This window comes from Diceros bicornis, chromosome 17 (genome assembly GCF_020826845.1).
Source record: "Diceros bicornis minor isolate mBicDic1 chromosome 17, mDicBic1.mat.cur, whole genome shotgun sequence".
Lineage (NCBI taxonomy): Eukaryota > Metazoa > Chordata > Mammalia > Perissodactyla > Rhinocerotidae > Diceros > Diceros bicornis.
In genome coordinates this window covers 13,168,908-13,180,685 of record NC_080756.1, presented here as the reverse complement: position 1 = coordinate 13,180,685, position 11,778 = coordinate 13,168,908, and positions in this window count along the sequence as shown.

The window sequence follows — 11,778 nt, the reverse complement described above, 5'->3', positions numbered from 1 at the left end:
CAATAAAACAAAAAAGAAGTTAGTATTAGAAATTGAATGAAAACATCCCAGCAAGCTAGCTCAAATGCACTTTCTTCTTCTGCTTAATAATCAATTTGTTAACAAAGCAGTGTCTTTGACATCTTACTAGGACACATTTATAGAAAATATCTAATATGGATCTTATGCCTCTAATTCTGTGATTAGAAAGTATATTTACAAAGATATCAAGTAACAGCAAAACAAAACATAAATTATATGTCTGATTTGCAGTTTCTCAACAATATTGCCTTGTGGTACAAATTTTATTTGTCCTTATCCTGGAGGAAATTATATCGTTTTTGAAGTTTTTTTCTTTCATCCTCATCTTTCTTTACTTTTCCACACCATCTTGAAATGCTCCATTTTGAAAACCAAGAAGGATCTGGTAATTAGTATTTTTTTTTTTGTTTTTACATTAAAACTTTTTTAGAGCAATTTCACAGCAAAATTGAGAGGAAGGTACAGAGATTTCCCATATACTTCCCGCCCCCACACATGCATAGCCTACCCCATTATCAACATTCCCCACCAGAATGGTACATTTGTTACAGCTGATGAACCTACACTGACACATCAGAATCACCCAGAGTCCATAGTTTACGTTATGGTTCACTCTTGGTGTTGTACCTTGGACAAATGTTTAATCAGTATTTTATGTTGATTGTCTTATGTTGTTATGCTGAATTTTAACAGCAGCACATTCATTTAAAAGTGTTAGTTCTGATCTTTGCAGTTCAAATTATATCTAAATAGGGAGACAAAATATATATCTTTGCATTTTCACCTTATATTTAGGCAAATGAAAGTATTTCTAATTTCTAATGAAAGTATTTCAATTTGAGGGTTGCTTAGGCAGAGGGTTTCCTGAAGTGGTATAAAGAAAATTTTTCTGGAACCTTAATATAAATCAGATTTAATCCTGCTGTGGTGCTTTGGGTCATGGACAGAGCCCAGAGAGAATGATCTATGGTATCTGCTTTCTTTGTCAGCCTGATCAACTCTGTCCTCTTTGCAGCACACAGCCGTCTGTCTCAGGATATATCTTCGTGATCTCTTCTTTGAACAATTTCTGCTGCTCCCCTCCTCAAATCACTTCTCCCCGCTAATGTACTAACCAGTTCCCTAACCCTATTGCTTATGTTCTCTGAGTTTTGATGTATGTAACTTGCCCAAGCAACATTCAGAAACAAATGGACACATACAAGCCAATCTTTGTAAACAAATTATAAATTACCCTACCTTTCTCACTGACATTTACTGCTGTCCATTTCAGCACTTCCCAGGAGTTTCAAGCCTCCTTGTACTCTACATTTTCTCAGGAATTCCATTAGATAGGGGCTCAGGAATTCCCCTCTCCTTCATGTCAAAACTTCCCCTCATTGAGATTCAGATTTCAAGCAGCTACTCTCAGGTATCCATCCTGTAAAAGAGGATCTGGCAAATGTATTCTTACTGGGGACATCATAGTTAATAATAAATTAATATATTAACCAATAATGTGTCTTTGTGCTTTATTAGGGAAGATTGTTAAATGAGCAAATTTAGCCATAACTCAAGTTTGGTAGGGAAACACTACACCCTTCTACATGAGAGGAAATACTCATTTTTTATGTGTTTAAACAATTGTCCCAATTGTACCCAATGTGTGTGTTCTGAATAGAGAATCAAAAATCCATTAGGTTACAGTTTTTCCTGTTGCTCAAGTAAATAACCTACATTTATTCATTCAAATAAATATTTAATAAGCATCTATTATTTAAAGAGCATAACATAGAGGTTGGAGATCCAACTATTAACAAGTTGCTCCCTCAAGAAGCTTTCAGGCTACCAGTGAGAGATAATGCCTCATTTTAGTGCATACTCAGTGACATGGTAACACAAGATAACTGAAAAATGCAACTTTAGACTTGAGCTAATAACATCTCCATGCTTGTTCCTTGGCAATCACTCTTAGTTATATTGGTAGCTATTCCTATTTTCCTATGTTCATTCAGTTTCTCTATGTTCTTTTCTTTGTACTCAAGTTGTCAGCATCATCTGTCACCATAAGCTGAGTTATCAAAGTGCATGCTGGGAGCTCACAGGCACGATTTTGGAGCAGAGAACCACCCCCCCTTAGCTCGTGGGAGAAATAGCTTACTGGAGAGGTAGTATCTTGCCATGTACTTGCCAGGGGAAGACTCTGATAGGCCAAACTAAATGATAAGTCAGGCTCATTTCTGCCCTGCTAATTTTGCTCCCTTCCACCCTCCCTTCCATTGTAGAAGAGTTTAAATCCTTGTACTGGCTATTGACATTGCAACTCCAGCTCTCTCTCTCCTACGAAGTTCCTAGGATCAAAAATTATTCCCTGCTTCTCCTATCAAAACTTTTATTCTTCTATATTGATAGGAAAGACTGGTGAACCCAATCACATTAGCATTTGAATGATCATTAATTTAATGTTTTAAAATGCCTAACATAATATGTGTTAACTTGCAGCGACATTGTGTGTTAATTTATGAAGCACGTTAAACAAACACTGCTTCTAATAATGCAGTGAGCCTGTGGTGGCAGATCATTTGGGGGTAAGACTGCTTCATTGTGTCCCTTACCAGCAATCATACCAACGTTCTCTGTTATATTGGGGAAATTTCGCTGAGAGATTGAGAGTTGTTTATTTATTTTGAGTTTGGATCAATTAAAGTTTGAAACAATTTCACTAAATAAATTTTACCACATTCCTCCCATAAGTAGTGTCTTCCATTAACGTTCACCAGTTAGCCTTGAGGACTTAGCCTATGCAAAACTAGCCCCTCTCACTGTCACTTTGGGAGCTAGATGAGTGATGGAGATTCAGTTTTTTCCTTCATAGACTCCCTATTTACTGAACTAAAAAAACATATTTGAGACACTTTGACCTTACTTATGTTTTGCAACCAACCTCATTCATTCTCCATTTGGGACAGAGGCTCCCCGTGGACTAGATAGCTGAGATTCAAGAAGAGTAAATATTGCATGCTCCCCACCCCACCCTCCTCTCCCTTCCAAAAAGTGGCAAAAAGGACTTAAATAACAGATGGAGAATAAGGTGAGGTTCCCTGGATGGCAATTTGTAATACTGGTATTATTTGATTTGTGTGACACTAGTGGATATTATTGGGTGGTGGTGTCTCTTCCATCACCTTTTATTTTTCTGTCTCTTAGGCAGTAACAGCCTCCTCAACTGAGGTTATGACTGGCTCTTTCAAAAGCTAAAGTGACCATGGCAGAAAATTCTAATTTCATGTTCCTTCAGACTAACAACATGTCAGAAATGATTGTTGAATATTTTCCTGCAGTATCAATTATAATGAACTGAATTCCAAATTTTAAAATTGACTATATTCACCCTCTACCTATGTTTAGAGAATGTGGAAAAATATGTCATGACAATTATATACTTACTTTTCAAACAGTTCTTTATCAGAGGCCCTTGAGGGAACCACAATTTGAGGAGCATTAAGTTGGTGAGAAGTTTCGTGTGTACTTCTCTTCCCACTCTCACATTCCACCTGTCTCAACCCCCAGTCTCACCCTCCACACAGATGCACTCAAACACACACGTCTCCACACACACAATCACACACACGTACACCCTCTCACAGGCAAGTCTGATAATGGACAGAACTCTCCTAGATTTTAATGGTCCTGATATAATGAGCCTGGTCTCAGTCTCCTCTTCCCTCACCAAGTTGAAAATGGCATCTGATACTAGATTTTCCAGTTACTCTGTTAGTTCAAAGGAAGAAAAGAATGGTGCAGAGATAAGGAAGGTTTCTCTCCAGTGTTGCCAGAGAGCACATCTGATCTTCCTAGGCAGGGAGGCAAGCTTCCCTGCAAATTTGATAATAGCAACATTTCTTTTATATGTTTAGTTGGCTACCAGTGCACAGGGAACATCTGAGTGAACAACAAATTGGTCCTTGGCGACCCAGTTTCAAAAATTAGTAATGAATTGGTGGCAGTCTAATCAACAATGTAAAAACACTTGTAGCAGTGGGAACAATATCCTCAGAGACATTGAGGGTGGTCTGATGTCATTGAATTCAATTTCGATTTTTGGGGGTTATTTTTTTTTTTTTGGTAAGGGAGATTGGCCCTGAGCTAACACCTGTGCCAATCTTCCTCTACTTTGCATGTGGGATGTCGCCACAGCGTGGCTTGATGAGTGGTGCGTAGGTCCACACCCAGGATCCAAATCTGTGAACCTCAGGCCCCCAAAGTGGAGCGCACGAACTTAACCACTACACCACCAGCCCAGCCCCCAATTTCTTTGTTAAATCTTTATATTTCTCCTAGAATTAGACACTCTGTTTTTATTATATGTTTTTCTTTATTATATATTATTCATCTTTGACATAAATCTTAGATAAAGTAAAAAAAAACAAAAAACTGTCTTCATTTTATAGATGATGAAACTGAAGAGCAGAGAAATGACTGGCCAGAATGCCCCATAGTGGCGGTGCAGACATTGATCAAAAGTTTATCCTAATACAAAGATCCTGCTTCTTCCCCCTTACTGCCCTAGCTACTTGTCCCGATACGTGAGAGACTTGCCAGCATTTAAATTTCAAACCTGATGTTATCCTGGTGCTACCTGGCCTTTATTTTCATCCTTTCTCGTTCTACTTATGATTTTTCACATAGGCAATGAAACTACTGTTGGTATTTGAAGCAATGGAGAGTTTTGCATCTCAAGCACTGGATAAAAATTTTCTGGTTCCAGGATTTGTTTGTTGTTTCGTTATGGCTTGTTACTGTCCAGTGAACTTGAATAAAGCTTTTTCTTTGACTATCTCTTTTTCATGTCATTCCTCGCTCTCGCTGCTCATGTTGAATCCTGGTGTCAAATGATGGAGAAGAGGTGTGTTCCTACTGCCTCTATTGAAGCGGGTGTCTCTGCTGCCTCTTCACTATGTCCACTCACGACTCCTCCACTGAGGTTTCTCACACTGATGAGCCGTGTCGCATCATGCCTATCTGTCACACCACTATTGCAGAGAGTGACTGACTATTTCCCTGGCAGACAGATAAGCTGGGGAAAAAGGAGATATGTCTCTATATTTAGAGTAAATATTTGAAGAACATCCTGATTGGCTGTGGCAGAGACTGGTACTTTCCTTTCTGGTATTTTTCTTTCCTTACTCACAGTGACAGAACCCAAATTTTATACAGGGTGCAAAGTACTCAGAATAATACTACCCAGACTCCCTTACAGCTGGTATGGTAGTGTGACTAAGATTACAGCCAATGTTACACATCACTGCTGTTTTAATCACTATCACCGCTGTAGAGCCATAAATTTCTCTATAAATACTGCTTTAGCTGTATCCCATGAATTTTGATATTTTTCTTCCAATGATGGGTGTTTCTTAGGAAAATTTGTTACTCATTACTAATTTAATTTCATTTTGTCAGATAACATACTTTATATAATTTGAGTCATTTTGAATTTAACAAGGCTTCTTTTAGAGCCCTGAATATTGTCTGTCTTGGTAAATACTATCTGTGAACCTTAGAACAATTCTGCTTTTGTTGTTGTTGTTGGAGTGTTCTATAAATGTCTGTTATATCAAGTTGATAGATAGGACTAAGTCTCCCGTATACCTCATGAATTTCTGGGTAATGATTCAATTATTGAGACAGGCATCTTGAAATTCCTGACTATACTTGTGGATTTTTCTTTTTCTCCTTGCAGTTTTATCAGTTTTTGCTTCACGTATTTTGAAGCTCTTTATTATATGCATATGTATTTAGGATAGTTATGGTTTCTTAAAGAATAGATCCTTTTGTCATTAAAAAAATGACACTTGGGGCCGGCCCGGTGGCGCAAGCGGTTAAGTGCGCGCGCTCCGCTGCGGCGGCCCGGGGTTCGCTGGTTCGGATCCCGGGCGCGCACTGACGCACTGCTTGGCAAGCCATGCTGTGGCGGCATCCCATATAAAGTGGAGGAAGATGGGCACGGATGTTAGCCCAGGGCCGTCTTCCTCAGCAAAAAAAAAAAGAGGAGGATTGGCGGATGTTAGCACAGGGCTGATCTCCTCACAAAAAAAAAAAAAAAAAAAAAAATGACACTTTTTATTCCAATTAATATTCTTTGCTCTAATCTACTTTATCTGATGTTGACATGGCCACTCCAACTTCTTTTGATTAGTCATCATTGTATATCTTTTCCATTTTTAAACTTTTTTTCCTATTTCTGTGTTTATATTAAAGGTTGCTTTCTTATAGGCAGCAAAGAATTGCCTCTTTTTTTCCTTCTAATCTGACCACCTCTGCCTTTTCAGTTTGGTGTCGAAATCTTTTACATTTAATATGATTATTGATACAGTTGGGTTTAAATCTAATGTACTATTTGTTTTCTATTTTTCCCATTTGTTGTTTGTCTCTCTTTTTTTTCTTTTTCTGCTTTCTTTGAAGTTAATTTCCTTTGTTGGCAAATTTGCTATAAACTTGTGTTATGTTTTTTTTGGATTTCTTTGTCGCATACATGTTAAACTTATCACACTTTACCTTCAACTGATGATATGCCACTTCATTATATAATTAAGAACCGTGAAAGTGTGACCTTTGTCTCTCTCTTCTGGCTTTTGTGCTATGGTCTTCATATATTTAAAGTTTACATATGTTATAAACTCACAAAATAGTGGAGAAATTGTAACACTTTTGCCTTTGCTGGGAATGTAAAATGGTGCAACCACTGTGGAAAACAGTATGGAATCTCCTCAAAAAATTAAACATGGAATTACCATATGATCCAACAAATCCACTTCTGGGTATACACTTAAAAAAACTGAAAGCAGAAGATTGAACCAATATTTGTACACCAATATTCATAGCAGCATTATTCACTATAACCAAAAGACGGAAACAACCCAGATGTTCATTGACAAATGAATGAATAAAGAAAATGTAGTATATACATATACAAGAAAACATTATTCAGCCTTAAAAAGGAATGGCATTCTGACACATACTACAACGTGGATGAAACTTGAAGACATTATTGCTAAGTGAGATAAGACAGACACAAAAGGGCAAATATTGTATGAGTCTGCTTATATGAAATATCTAGAATAGTCAAATTCATAGAGACAGAAAGTAGAATGGTGGTTGCCAGAAGCTGGGGGAAGGGGAGAATGGGAGTTATTGTTTAATGGCCACAGAATTTAAGTTTGGGAAGATGAAAAAGTTCTGGAGATAGATGGTGGTGATGGTTGTATAATAATGTGAATATTCTTAATGCCACTTAACTGTATACTTAAAATTGGTTAAAATGGTAAATTTTATGTTATGTATATTTTACCACAATAAAAAAAGAATGTTAAAATATGAAATGTTTTATAAAACCAAAAATATTTTATTATTTTGGCTTTAAACTCTCAATTATAATTTTGGTTTATTTAAATAATAAGAAAAAACCTCATATAGTTAGCCCAGTTGTTATCTTTCCTGGTGCTCTGTATTCCTGGTAGGTGCATGTTTCTATCTGGTAGAAATTTCCGTCTGAGAGACTTCCTTTAACTTTTCTTGGAGGACAGGTCTGCTGGTGATGAAGTCTTTTAGGTTTTCTATTTCCAGAAAGTCTCTATTTCAACTTCAATTTTGAAAAATATTTTTGCTGGTTGTAGAATTCTGGGTTGTCATTTCCCCCCCTCTACTTTAAAGATGTCACTCTACAGTCTTCTGGCTTGCACTGTTTCTGCCAAGAAGTGTGTTGTCATTCTTACATTTTCTTCTTTTTATGTAATAAGATTTTAACAACTCTCAGTGAAGCAAGTATAAAGGGAGTGTACCTCCACATAATAAAGGCCATATGTGACAAATCCGCTGCTAACATCATACTCAATGGCGAAAAGTTGAAAGCCTTTCCTTTAAGATCAGGAAGAAGACAAGAATGCCCACTCTCAACACTTTTATTCAACATAATATTGCAAGTCCTAGCCAGAGCAATTAGGCAAGAAAAAGAAATAAAAGGCCCATCCAAATTGGAAAAGAAGAAGTAAAACTGTCACTATTTGCAGGTGACATGATTTTACATATATAAAACCCTAAAGACTCCATCAAAAAACTGTTAGAACTAATAAACAAATTCAATAAAGTTGCAGTATACAAAATCAATACACAAAACTCTGTTGCATTTCTATAACAAATAATGAACTATCAGAAAGAGAAATAAACAAAACAATCCTGTTTACAATTGCATCAAAAAAATAAATAAAATACCTAGGAATAGATGTAACCAATGAGATGAAAGACCTGTATATTGAAAACTACAAAACATTAATGAAAGAAATTGAAGAAAACACAAATAAATGGGAAAATATTTCATGCTCATGGATTGAAGAATCAATATTGTTAAAATGTCCATACTACCCAAAACAATCTACAGATTCAATGCAATCTCTGTAAAAATTCCAGTGGCATTTTTCATAGAAATAGAACAAATAATCCTAAAACTTGTATGGAACCAGAAGAAACCCTGAATAGCCAAAGAAAAATCGGGAAAGAAGAACAAAACTGGAGGCATCACATTCCCTGATTTCCAACTATATTACAAAGTTATAGTAATTAAAACAGTACGGTATTGGCATATAAACAGAAACATAGATCAATGGAATGGAATGGAGAGCCCAGAAATAAACCTATGTATGTATGGTCAATTAATTTATAACAAAGGAGCCGAGAATATACAATGGGAAAAGAAGAGTCTCTTCAATAAATGGTCTTGGGAAAACTGGACTGCCGCATGCAAAAGAATAAAACTGGACACTACCTTAGACTATACACAAAAATTAACTCAAAATGGATTAAAGACTTGAACATAAGACCTGAAACCATAAAACTCCTAGAAGAAAACATAGGTAGTAAGCTCCTTGTCATAGGTCTTGGCAATGACTTTTTGAATCTGACACCAAAAGCAAAAGTAACAAAAGCAAAAATAAACAAATGGAGACTACATCAGACTAAAAAGCTTCTGCACAGCAAAGGAAACCATCAACGAAGTGCAAAGACATCCTACTGAATGGGAGAAAATATTTGCAAATCATATATCTGAGAAGGGGCTAATATCCAAAATATATAAAGAACTCATGCAACTCAATACCAATAAAACAAACAATCTGATTAAAAAATAGCAGAGGATCTAAATAGACATTTTTCCAAGGAAGACATACAGATGGCCAACAAGTACATGAAAAGATGCTCAACATCTCTAATCATCAGGGAAATGCAAATCAAAACAACACTAACATGTCACCTCACACCTGTTAGAATGGCTATCACCAAAAAAAGAGATAACAGACGTTGGTGAGGACACAGAGGAAAGGGAACCCTAGTGTGCATTCTGTGGGAATGTAAATTGGTGCAGCCACTATGGAAAACACTATGGAGTTTCCTCAAAAAATTAAACATAAAACTACCATCCATTCCAGCAATTCCACTTCTGGGTACTTATCCTAAGAAAATGAAAACACTAACTCGAAGAGATATATGCCCGCATGTTGACTGCAGCATTATTTACAGTAGTTAAGATATGAAAACAACCTAAGTGTCTATCGAAAGATGAATGGAAAAAGAAATTGTATTATATATATTATATACATATATATATAATGGAATATTATTCAGCCATAAAAAAGAATGAAACCTTGCCATTTGCAACAACATGGATGTACCTTGAGGACATTATTGCCAAATGAAATGTCAGACAGAGAAAGACAAATACTTTATAATCTCCCTTATAAGTGTAATCTAAACAAAAGAAAGCAAAACAAAAAAAAACAAGCTCATAGAAGGAACAGATTCAGATTGGTAGTTGCCAGAGATGAGGAGTAGGAGGTGGGAGAAATGGCTGACGGGGGTCAAAAGACAAAAAAAAACCAGTAGATTAATAAATCAATAATTTTTTTAAAGATTTTATTCTTTGCAGCTTTTAAATTTTTCTGTTTATAACTAGTTCCCAGCAATTTTTTTATTGTTATGCCTTCGTTTTTCTTGTGGTTAGGGTTTGTTGAACATCTCTGATCAGTGGATTCACATCGTCCACTTTTTGGATTTTATAATATTTTGAAATATTTTCACTCATTTCTTCAAAAACTTTTTCTATCCCTCCTTTCTCCTTTTTAAAGGAGACTCTAATTACACAATATATCAGGCCTCTTGAATTTGTCTTACAGTTCCCTGATGCTTTTTTAAAGGTATTTACTTTCAATGTTTTATAGAGAGAATTTTACTGCTATTTCTTCCAGTTAACTAAATTTTTCTTCTGCAATACTTGATATTAAAACTATTCCACATATGTTTTTCTCAGATGGTGTAGTTTTCATCTCTATAAGTTTGATTTGAATATTTTTAATAATTTTAATGTTTTTACTTAAAGTGTTCCATTCATCAAGAAACACTAGAGAGTGAAAAGCATATATATATGATATATATATGTAGACGAATCTAAAAGAATATACAGATAAATGTGGGGATATAAAATTTCCCTGGGTGTCTCATTGTTCCTGTAAAAAGCGGTAGATTCCTAAGACTCTTTACCTGCCTTGAGAATTAGATCTATAGCCCTTTGTCTAGTTAATTGCTCTGATCCAAAAATATCTGATCTCCCCTAGAGAGTCAAATGGTTACAGCCATGGACTAGGTCCCTAGGTTAAACCCCCAGGTGCCAGGAAGACTAGGACTATTTTCCGGTATTTATGTTTCAAGGAGGACTGAGGCTCAGGAACTTAGAGACATCTCTAAAAAAGCTAAGACACACAAGGGGCTATTTGGTTCCTGGAGACATTTTATTTACATATCAAATGGCTAAAGTAAGGAGAAGACCTTTTCTGGAGGAGGGGCCAGCTGCCTTCTTTCCCTTTATAAGCAGGGAAGAATCATTTTTACTCACCCCTTGCCTGTGGGCATATAGCTATTCACATAGGATGCCTGACCTGGCTGTCATCATGTAGCTCCTGCGATAAGACAGGGTAAGGCAGTCCGATATACTAAGTATTTACTGAGATGTAATTAATAAGAAATCTGTCTCTGGTCTAGAACGTCTCATTGCACATTCAGGATAAAATTAATAGAGACAAATTTTAAAAACTCAACAATAGAACGTTAGAGTTTTAATATCTTAGTTTCAATTTTAAGTAAAGTTACTCTATACAACATCAACATATAAAAATCAATTGCCTATCTATATGCCAAAAACAAGCCAGTTGAATTTGAAACTGAAAAACAGATACCATCTAAAAAGCAAGTAGTTATGAGTAAATATATGCAAGAGTTCTTGGAGAAAAATATAAAATTTTATTTGGAGACATTTTAAAGATCTAAATACGCGGAGAGGTGTACCACATTTATGGGCTAGAAAACTGAATGTCTTAAAGATATCAATTTTCACAAGTTTGCTATACATTCAACGCAATCTCAATAAAAATTCCAGTAGATTTTTTTGTAAAAGGTGATAAGGAAAATTTCGGGTGAGTTACAAAGGACCAAAAATAATGACACACTCTAAAAGAAGGATAACAAAATGAGGGGAACTACTCTACCAGAGGTCAATAATTATTCTAAAACTATGTTAGTTAAGAAAGTACAGTATTGGTGCAGGAATTCACAAATAGACCAATGGAAGATAATTGAACCTAGAAACTGATTCATGTATATGTGGGCCCCTGATTTATGATGAAGTTATAACTTCAATGGGGAAAGGACAATCCTATCAACAAATGGTGCTGGGAATAT